At 34.9% G+C, this 11,889-nt stretch overlaps 1 protein-coding gene across 1 annotated transcript in view; it reads right to left on the bottom strand.

Annotated features, from left to right (window-relative positions):
- The window catches only part of DNAJC1 (DnaJ heat shock protein family (Hsp40) member C1), a 189,275-nt gene that overhangs the window by 55,999 nt on the left and 121,387 nt on the right, over nt 1-11,889 (bottom strand). The gene's annotated exons all lie outside the window — the stretch shown is intronic.

Below are 11,889 nucleotides of genomic sequence, written 5' to 3'. Positions count from 1 at the left end.
ATTCTCTGTCATCTCCTACATTATAACAGAGGGATCAATAACAGCAGTTCTACAAATTCTCTCCTAGACCTTCCCTATCAGCTGTTTCAAAACACTGAAACATAGGTGGAAATGGGAAAAAAATAAATCGATCCTAATTCTTAAGCAAAAGATTTGTTTAATGATGGTTTATGTCAGAGTTTTGTCACTGTCAAGCTGAATCTCTTTGTCCACGATTTAGAGGTTTCCTAATTTCTGTGCAGAGGTTAGGGTTAAATGCTTGTGACATGTCAAGTATCAAAGCGTTTTACATATGTTAACTGATTTAACCCTCACAATAACCTTACTATTATCCACAATTTATAACAACAAAATGATGAAATTATTATTATCCCCATTTTTTGTAGCTCCATGTCTTGAGTTCCAGTTTATCTAGCAGAATTAACAAAGAAAGGGCAGCTTGAATGTGTCAAGGACAACTAACTAGGAGGCTCCTTTGATGAAGAGAGAATTCTTTGTCATAATGTAACTACCAAAAGTAAATACGTACTACTCTTAGGTCCCTTTCTCCTTTCTAGCTGTTTGGCTAACTCCTCATCCTTAATGTTCAGCTCAAGTGTCACTCCTCTTCCCTTAAGAGTCGCTGTGCATATGTGTATTATTTTACTTTCACATTATGTTCTAAGTATTATCATTTCTAGACTGTGCACTTGCAGAGTAGGACTAACAAGGTAGTCATAAAAATATCATAGAGTTAGAATTCAGCAATTGTTTATTAAAAAAAAAACTTTGAATAAAAATTATATCTTTTTTCCACCCATTCATTCACCTAAAATTTCCTCTGAATCATCCCTTATCCTTTCCTTCTTTCTTCACTTCTCTTCCAAAACTAATGCCTCTTGTCCATGGTTTTGACCCTGTCTTCTATTGTTTCCTTTGAAGTCTTGGTCCTCCAATCATGCCCTTTCAAGAGCTTCAATTTGTACTTCTTCCTTTGCTCTTTCTTCTTGGCATTAAAAAGTTTGTTCATAAATCCCACTCAGGGGAGTGACATGAGCCAAAATGGTAGTACAGACAGTCCCAAGTGCCTGTCCTTCCACAGAAACATTGAAAAACCAAGCAGAAACTGTCTCAACCCACTTTGTCAGAGCTCTGGAAAATAAAGGCTTATAGAAACCAAGCAAATGCTGAATCAAGAAAAGGCAGCTTAAAAATAGTAGGAAAGCTTTGTAGCATTTTTACTTGCCCTTGCCCCACTCCTTGCCCAGTTTGGTAGTAATCTTGAAGGTGACAGTCCACATTCTCAGTATGGGACCCTGGTCCCTGGCTCTGGAGGGAGCAGAGCAGACCTTATTTGCAAATTATTGTGCTTATCTATTCTAACCTATCTGGGGCTACCTGATGCAAGGTACTTGGTCTTTGTCACAAGACATAAATAGGCTGAAAGTGAAAGGATGGAGAAAGATATTTGATGCAAATAGTAATCAAAAGAAAGATAGGCGGCTATACTAATATTGGACAAAATTAAGTAGAAGAGACAAAGAAGGATATTATATATTTATAAAAGGATCATTTCATTAAGGAGATATAACACTTATAAACATATATGCCCAAACAACAGAGCTCAAAATACATGAAACAAACATTAAAAGAACTGCAGTAAAAAACAGACAGTTCTACGATAACAGTTGGAAACTTCAATGCCCCACTTTCAATAGGGGTAGACCATATAGATAGTAGATCAATAAGGAAACAGGGGACTTGAACAACACTATAAACCAAGTAGACCTATAAGACATCTATAGTACACTCCACCCAACCACAACCAAATATGCATTCTTCTCAAGTGCACGTGGAACATCTTCCAGAATAAACTATATGTTAGGCCATAAAACAAGTGTTAATAAATTTAAAAATACTGAAATCATACAAAGTATCTTCTCCAGTCACAAATAATAAAGCTGGAAATCAATAACAGCAGGAAAACCGGAAAACTCACAAGTATGTGGAAATTAAACAACACACTCAAGCAACCAATGGGTCAAAAAAAATCACAAGGAAAATTAGAAAATACTTAGAGACTAATGAAAAGGAAAACAAAACATACCAAAACTTAGGGGATGCAGTGAATGCTGTGCTCAGAAGGACATTTATAGCAGTAAATGCCTATGTTAATAAAAAAGAAATATCCGAAATCAACAATTTGAACTTTACACCTGAAGGAATTAGAAAAAGATTAAACTAAACTCAAAGCTAGCAAAAGGAAGGAAAAAATAAAATAGAAAAACAATACAATCAATGAAACAAAAAATTGGTTCTTTAAAAGGTTAACAAAATGGAGAAACTTTTAGCTATAGACTGACCAAATTTAAAAAAAAAAGGAAAGAAACAAAGGAGATGCAAATAACTAAAACCAGAAATGAAAGTGGGGACATTACTACCAATGTTTCAGAAATAAAAACAAGTTTTAGAGATTATTAAGAACAATTGTATGCCAACAAATTAAAGAAATGAAACGGACAAATTCTTAGAAATAAACAAGTTTCCAAACTAACTGAATAAGAAATAGAAAATATGAATAGAATTATAACAATAAAGAGATTGAATCAGTTTAAAAAACCCAAAAACTCCCAACTACAAATGTCTAGGAGCAGATGACTTCACTGGTGAATTCTACTACACATTTAAAAAGGAATTATCACCAATCCTTCTCAAATGCTTCCAAAAAATTGAAGAAGGAACACTTTCTAACACATTCTATGAGGCCAAGATTATCCTGATTCCAAAGCCAGACAAAGACACCACAAGAAAACTACAGACCAATATACCTTTTGAACATTGATGGAGAAATCTTCAATGAAATATTAGCAAACCTCCTTCGAAAGTATATTAAAACAATTATACACCATGATAAATTGGGATTCATGCCAGGAATGCAAGGGTTGTTCAACATAAGAAAATCACCCAATGTAATACACCACATTAATAGAATAAAGGGACAAAATCACATGATCTCCTTAACTGATACAGAAAAAGCATCTGACAAATTAAACACCCTTTCACGATAAAAACATTTAAACCAGGAATAGACGGAAACAACTTCAACATAATAAAGGTCATATATGAAAAAAACCACAGCTAGCATCACATTCTGTGGTAAAAGTCTAAAAGTTTTCCCTCTGAGATCAGGAGGAAGATAAGGATGCCCACCTTGCCACTTCTATTCAACCCAGTACTGGAAGTTCTAGCCAGTGCAATTAGATAAGAAAAAGAAATAAAAGACATCCAAATTGTAAAGGAAGAAGGATAATTATCTCTTTGTTGATGACATCATTTTATGTAGACATTATAAAGATCCTACACAAAAAAACCTGTTAGAACTAATACATGAATTCACCAATGTTGCAGGATTTAAAATCAACACACAAGCTCATTTGCATTTCTATACACTAATAATGAACAATCTGAAACAAAATTACAAAAACAATTCCCTTTACAATAGCATCAAAAAGAATAAAACACAGGAATTAAATTAACCAAAGAGGTAAAAAGCTTGTACAATGAAAAATACAAAACACTGTTGAAGGAAATTAGAGAAGACATAAATAAATGGAAACACATCCCATGTTCACGGATTGGAGGACTTAATATTGTTAGTTATGAGCATCACCCAAAGCAATCTACAGATTGAATCTCCATCAGAATCCCATTGACATTTTATGTAAATAGAAAAATCGATCCTAAAATTCATATGGAATCTCAAGGGAACCCAAATAGCCAAAACAACCTTGAAAAAGAATAAAGCTGCAGTATTCACACCTCCCGATTTCAAAACTTACCACAAAGCTATGGTAATCAAAACAGTGTGGCACTGGCACAAAGACAATGGAATAGAATAGAGAGCCTAAAAATGAACCCTTGCGTATATGGTCAAATATTTTACCACAAGGGTGCCAAGACCATTTAATGGGGAAAGGACAGTCCTTTCAACAAATTGTGCTGAGATTATATAGGCCTACCTCAGAGCCATATTGCAGGTTTGCTTCCAGACCACTGCAATAAAGCGAGTCATACAAATTTTTTGGTTTCCCAGTGCACATAAAAGTTATGTTTACACTATACTGTAGTCTATTAAGTGTGCAATAGTATTATGTCTAAAAAAATGTACATACCTTAATTAAAAAATATTTTATTGCTAAAAAATGCTAACCATCATCTGAGCCTTCAGTGAGTCATAATCTTTTATGGTGGAGGGTCTTATAAAAAATGCAGTATCTGCAAAGTGCACTAAAGTGAAGCACAATAAAACGAGGTATGCCTCATATAAAATGCAAAAGACTGAAGCTTGCACTATATACAAAAATCAATACAAAATAGATCAACATAAATATAAGCGCTAAAACCATAAAGCTCATAAATGAAAACAAAAGGGTAAAATTCATGCTTTGAATTTGACAATGGATTCACAGGCATGGTACCAAAGCCACAAATGAAAAAGTAGATAAACTGGACCTCATCAAGATTAAACAATTTTGTACATGGAAGGACATTTTTAAGAAAGTGAAAAGAAAATCTACAGAATGGGAGAAAATATTTGCAAAGAATATATCCGATAAGGGTCTAGTATGCAGAATATATAATGAACTTAATAACAAAAAGATAAACAACCCAATTTAAAGAAGGGTATTCCTCCCAAGAAGACACACAAATGACCAACAAGCACATGAAAAGATGCTCAACATTATTAGCCATTAGGGGAATGCAAATCAAAACCACAACGAGAGACCACTGCACAACCTAGGTAACTGAAAATAACAAGGCTTGGCGACGATATGTGAAAATGAAATCCTCATACATTGCTGGTGAGAATGTAAAATGGTTCAGCTGCCACAGAAAACAGACTGGGGGTTCCTCAGAAAGCTAAACATAGAATTACCGTATGTCCCAGCAATTCCACTTGGGCATATACTCAAAGGAATTAAAAACATGTACTCAAGCAAGTAAATGTACACACATGTTCATTACAGCAAAATTCACAGTATCCAAAAGGTAGGATCAGCCCAAATGTCCATCAACTGAAGAACAGATAAACAAATTGTGGTATAGATACATAAAATGGACCGTCATTCAGCCATAAAAAGGACTGATACTTGCTACAATGTGGATGCACGTCAAAACATGCTAAAAGTGAAAGAAGCCAGAAATCAGAGGTCACATATTGTATGATTCCATTTATAAGAAATATCCAAAACAGGTAAATCCCTAGAGACAGAATGAAGACTAGTGGTTGTTACAGGCTGGTGGGGACAGGGGTGGGGAACGGGGGAGCAACTGCTTAATGTGTAGAGTTTCCTTTTGGGGTGATGAAATGTTTTGGAGGTAGATAGAGGTAGTATTTGAATAACATTGTGAGCATACTAAATGTTCCTGAATTGTTCACTTGTAAAATGTTACTTTAAGGTTATGTGACTTTCACCTCAATTTTTAAAAATTCTTCAAAAAAAAAAAAACCACATTGGGACATCCACTGAAGAGCTAAAATGAAAAAAGACATACAAGACCACGTGTTGGCAGGGATGTGGAGCAACAGGAAATCTCATAAACTGGTGGTGGATGTGTAAATTGGTTAAAATTACTTAGGAAAACTGGCAAGATCTGCTAGAGCTGAACCATTTGCATACCCTAGCACAATGCCTAGCAGATTCTCAACAGACGGTTACTGATTGAACTAATGAAGTACCCGCTACTTTTTTAGGCACTGTCCTAAGACACTGGGACATAAAAATTAAAAGACATGGTTCTCTCTCCTAATAAAGAAATGTATAAATAATTATAATACTATATGTTTATATTGGGGAGGGTGGTTTTAGAGTCACACAGAGCATGTAAGTCCGGGATCCACTATTTACTAATTATTTATCATAGGCAAGTCTGAATTTTATTTCTGTATCATTTCTGGAATTTCTTTCTTTTCTCATCGCACTCCACAGTTTCAGTCCATTGCTGCTCGAGTCATCTTGATAAAACAGAGCACATCAACACCCTGCTGCTTCCAGCTGAAAATCCAAAGACTCCCCACTACGTAAAATATAAAATCAAAACTTCTTGGCCTCATTCAACAACTTCTGCATTTTGTTACCTACCTGTCTTTCCAGCCTCATCTCTTAGTATACTTCCACCAAGTTCTAGAAGCTATACACAATGGCCTAGCATCTTATCTTGAACAAGTTTTGAAATGTCTTACTTTTGTGTCTTGGTTCAAGATGTCTTTCTTCTAAGAATTTACTTTACTTTGATCTGTGGATCATGAGAAAGCGATTTTTCATGGTAGATTGATAAAGAATCTTCTGTATGTCATTTAGCTTAAGATAGAGATAAGTGTGGGAGAGAATAAATTGATTACACTTATGACAGTAGTCTGCTGCACGTGACGAATAAATTAGCAATCAGGAACATACTTTAGCCTCGTGGGCAGTTTATTTAGAGGAAGTTATTATTTCTCAAAACTAACCATATAGTTGTATCTGAATATCTTTACTTAAAAGACTGATGCTAGAAAACCACTTTTCTGGTCCAGCAACTTGAATCTAATCCAGTATCAAAACAGTTAGCTCTGTCCTTGTGAATCCTAGATGGGAATATGGTGGGATATTCCAAGGATCTTTAAAATGAGGGAAATAAGACTTTTTTTTGAAAGAAAAACACATAGTGATAAGAACATGAAATGAGTATTGAGTGATGGAGTGAAGTAAACGAGTGGCATCAGTTTAATTCAACAGCTGAATTCAACTCAATTAGCATTTACCGTATAGACAGACACTACCTAAAAAGGGCATGAATTCAACCATCACGTGGTTCATAGTGGAGAAGAAGAGCAATATAAGTGACGAGGTAATTATAATACAAGAATTATATCTCAGTTTCTTCCTAAAAATAGTTATTTATAGTATTAATAAGACTGGATGCAGGGAAATAACACAAAACACAAAAACTAAACCCTATACTACAGAATTACAGAAAAAACTCTCACATTATAAAAGGAAGATCTGAAACACATGTGAACTTTTTTAACTCTCTCCATATGCACACCTGGTTATATTTTAGATGTTATCAAAATTTTACTTTTGGAAAGCATTTAATATACTACGATTCATCTTTTATATGATCTCCTTTCCCCTGCAAAAAAAAAAAAATCTAATTTATTTAAGTATCTGTTTTATATAACATCATAATCCTACTAAGATAGAAGTGGTTCATTTAGAGATACAGGAAAAAGAAACAGGAAATAGCTTTCAGCTAATCAGCAATATGTCTGACCAGAACAAGCAGCATATTAGTTGTCAGGAAGTGGAAAGCATTCTCAGATTTCAAAGCAACAGCGATGTGATAAGATTCAGGGCAGAAGAGAGCAGGTGGTGTGGTAGCAGTCATTCATTAGAAGATGCCCAGGCTTAACAAAGACCCACTTTAAAGACTTAATTATCAATATTATCTTGGCAGTCTTCAAATTGATTGTAAACTGTTTTCATTGTAGAAAGTTTCTAAGAAGAAAACAAATTTATAGCTAAAAAGTCAAAGTCAAATAGCTATCACAAGAAGACATGAATGTAGAGAAAAAATTTCTCAGCCATCTACGAAATAGTCTTTGAAAGACACTATGAAACTAAAGATAGCATTAGAGAAAATTAGTCAGAAGAATAAAGCATGCTGATAAACACCCATCTTAACCATAAATCCATTAATTTTTTTAGAAAATTATCTAATTAAGATTAAACTAGTATTTACAGAAGGGCTATGATGTGTCTGCCACTTGCACATATTTATTTCTTTTAATTCTCATAGTATTCTTTATTGTTTATTCATATATATTTGAATATATGCATGAATGTGACGTATACAAACTGATACATAAATCTTGTTTACATATTTTAGTCTACATGAAGGTACAGTTTCTTACTTGGTGCTTTCACTTCATTTTCGTTTGTAAAACTCTGAAGTCAAGACTGTGATTATTCTCTCTTTTCCCACTCAGAGAAAACTTCTCTAACTCATTTTGTTAGAATTTAATATAGCAGGGTATGAAAACCTACTACATCATTTACTTTTTACTGCTTAAAAGAAATGTGTCCTAGTTCACAACTGTCCAGTGCTTACTGAAGCCGTGAGGTTCCATTTATGTGTGAACAGGGTAGAAAAGGAAATCTGAGTAAATGAAAGAGCTGAAGAAAAAACAAGGTAACTGTGTGTGTGCGGGGGGCACAAGAGTTCCTAAAATTGGGAAGGACAGAGAGGTCTGTGGATTCTCTGGTGCTCTGTGCAGCAACCTGGAGGTAACAGGACTGTGGAAGTGATTGACTGCATATTTGTTCTTGGAGGCGAGGTTCCATGATTATCTTGGCATGAAGGAGGGCAGTGCTAATGGGTCTCTTGCTATGTCAGAGACTACAGACACCACACTGGCCTGCGCAGGAGGACAAGCAAGTGGGAATCACTTCCAAAAGAACAGGAGGGCCTTCTCAGATAACCAGCAGAGCAGTACCCGCAGACCAAGTGACTTCCGGGAGAGACCCCTGGGAAAGGGACTGCGCCCAAACAATCACTAACAATGGACTTCTCACTGATCCTGAGAAGGCTCTTAAAGGCAGAAATTTGTTTGGAAAAACTGAGAGATTTGACATTTTTTGTACTCTAGTGTTAGCAAATAAGTTTACCTCTAAAAGAATCTTATACAATATAGGTGCTTAACATTTGTAGAAAGGGATTTTAATATACTGAAGATAGGATTTTAACAAAGCAAGAACACCAAACACATAAATAGAGAGCCTAAGTCTCAGCTTTGGAGCTCTCAAATCACTTGACCTTTTCAGTCGTGATATCAAGAGAACCCTGAAATGCACTTTCAATTTCATCACACTTAACTTCTCTGCTATACATTCTACAGGAGTCAGAGACAAACGAGGCTTGGAAAGAGTTTTCTTTTTCTTCCTGAAGCTTTCTGTGATCAACATCATTAATACAAAAGGCCAACTCAGCAAAATATATGATTTTCTAACAGGCAAATTTCAAATTTACCTTTTGGAAATGGCAGATATTCTAGATATAATATTGCCATGATCGAATTATTTTGAAAATATAAAAATGTTTTAGAAAGTGTATGTAAAAGAATTTTATTAAAGGGTAAACTAATGAATGATGAGAATACTCATTGGCAAGCTGGTATTATCAATGACGAATACAAATATTTAAACGCCTGGTAACAGATTAAGACCTCTCACTGGAGACTTCAACTGTTATCAAACTAATTGCATTAAACAGCTTTACAAAAGAAAACCCTGTTCTTAACAATAAAACAGATCAATCTAGGCAGTTTCAGGTAGCTGAAGATCTACCAACAAAATTATCTCACCAATACTCCAATGTACTCAAGGCTTGTTTCTTTTGGGACATGAGAAAGATAATTATTTTGATAGGTTTAGAGTCATTTTGCTAGGCAAGTAACCGGGAGGTAAGATTATTAAAAGACTAGAGTGATATAATAGATGACAACAATATAGACAGAACGAACTGATAAAAAGAAGGGGGAAAGAGGCTGGTATTTATATCTTCTAAGTACCAACAGGAAAATAATCTGCATAACTACAATGTATCCTGGAGACAGATAAAGGATGGGTGAATCAGTTTACAGTTAAAGACACTGAATTTTCCCAAGGAACAGTGGTGCGCAGGAGCCCACTCAGACCAGCTCAGGAGAGCTCACTGCTAGTTTTAGGAACTTTCTAAGCCAGTTGTTAACCATATCCATGGCTAAAAATTAAGCGATATAAACTTACAATTAATTATACTAAAAAAAGGTAATACTCAAAACTCATCACTTCCTATTTTACTACATTTTATTATTATTACATGTGCCTTTGAGGAAATTCACATCTATTGTATCTACATGGCGGAAATATTACATAACGGTAAGGTACTATTGAGTATCTTTTCCCAACTCCACTTTCGGTGACTTCATGTTGATAATTTCAAATCAGCTGTAATGGAAGTAATTACCACTGAAATTATTAAATGCTACAAATTGAGGCTTTTTCCCTCCAAAGAACCAATTTTTAAAAATTTACCAACCCACCACTTCCATGGAGTATTCTAAAAGTTTGATAAAGAGGGCTGATTTAAAATGAGTTAACACTGTAAAATACCTGAAAAACTATTCCCTGAAAAATCATTGATGACATACAGGGAATATTACCTTAAATGGTACTAAATTATAAATTAGATTAATTCTGGAATGCTCCATAATATAAATAAACGATCATGTTTATTCCATAAAGAAGGAAATATTATCCATCTTTAACTGATTGCTATGACTTTGGGGGTTTAATTTTGATTTAGGGTCATTCTAATCAGAAATGAAGAGGATTTGGCATAAGAGTAGAAAAAGAAACGATGAAGAGTCATGATTGGATCCACACTCATAGTTCTAAGTGTTACTATCAACATTTTTAAACAGGAACTGCTGGGGCTGGCCCCATGGCTGAGTGGTTAAGTTGGTGCACTCTGCTTTGGAGGCCCAGGGTTTCACCAGTTCGAATCCTGGGCGCAGACATGGCACCACTCATCAGGCCATGCTGAGGTAGTGTCCCACATGCCACAACTAGAAGGACCCACAACTAAAAATACACAACTACGTACCTGCGGGCTTTGGGGAGAAAAAGGAAAAAATAAAAAAATCTAAAAACAAAACCCCAAAAAACCACTGCTAGTTAGAATACTGTCTCTTCAAGAATATAGCCAAACGCCTTTTAAACTAAATAGTCTTTCAAATTTGAAAAGGGAAAATAAATAAGTATATTGACTTAAATGACTAGAAATGCATTTACTTTTAGAGACCTTTTCTCTTCTTCCTAGAGCAAGTAAATCAATCAAATAGTAAAGAGGAAAGTACAATAATGACTGTAAGACACGGGTTCAAGGAAGATAAAATACTGGCTGCACAGAAGATATGTGTTCCACAGACTTTGTTTTCTTTGAGGTCTTCCATCCCAACACCAACCAGGCCCACCTAGCTCAGCTTATGAAATCTGACAAGGGTACAGCCCACGGCAACAAGGATGCAGGATAGTGATTTCATTTCTTATTTTATTCATTGCAGCCCCAGGGAGAGAGATAACGAGAAGAGGAATGAAATCCAGGTCTCCTACAGAAAACACTGCAGACCATTACCACTAGGTCACCTGGGGGAAAAAAGAAGGAACTATTTTATTTTAAAAGACTTTATTCGTTATAATATTCACAGTGGAAAATCATTTGGTTTGACTTACCCAATGATTCATTGAAACCTCACTTTTATTAATCATACATTTGAATGTTTGTTTGCACAAAAAAACTGACACCTGCTTATTGGATTTAAAATACTCAACTACATTGTTTCAGAAATTGAAAAGAAATGACTATCACCAACTTAACTTATAACGTCAGACAATTATACAATAATCAGAAATAACTTTTTAAATTCCACTTTTCATCTAATATTCCTACTATCTGGATATTTGTCATCTTTTACTTATTGCCACAAAGTGCTGCAGCCACTGTTACTAAGGAAAATCCTGGCAAATTCTGGGAGAAATTACCTGGGTTTGATTCTTTCAAGAGCTTAAGAAGGTTACAAATTCCATGGATAGATTAATTTACTTATACTGGTAATGCTATATAAAATAGAAAATATTTGAATGTTTTTGCCCCAAAGAACAGCAATTGCATATGATTCAACTAAATATTATTACAGTGGCTCTGATAATCTAATTGTAAAATGGATAAAATGTTAATAACTTAGGGTTCTTGTGAGGGTTAAATGAGCTACTCAATCTACAGCACACAGGACGATATCTGACTCTCACGAGATGTTAGGAATGA

Source organism: Equus quagga, chromosome 12 (assembly GCF_021613505.1).
Source record: "Equus quagga isolate Etosha38 chromosome 12, UCLA_HA_Equagga_1.0, whole genome shotgun sequence".
NCBI classification, from domain to species: Eukaryota; Metazoa; Chordata; class Mammalia; order Perissodactyla; family Equidae; genus Equus; species Equus quagga.
This window is presented reverse-complemented; position numbering and strand designations above follow the sequence as displayed.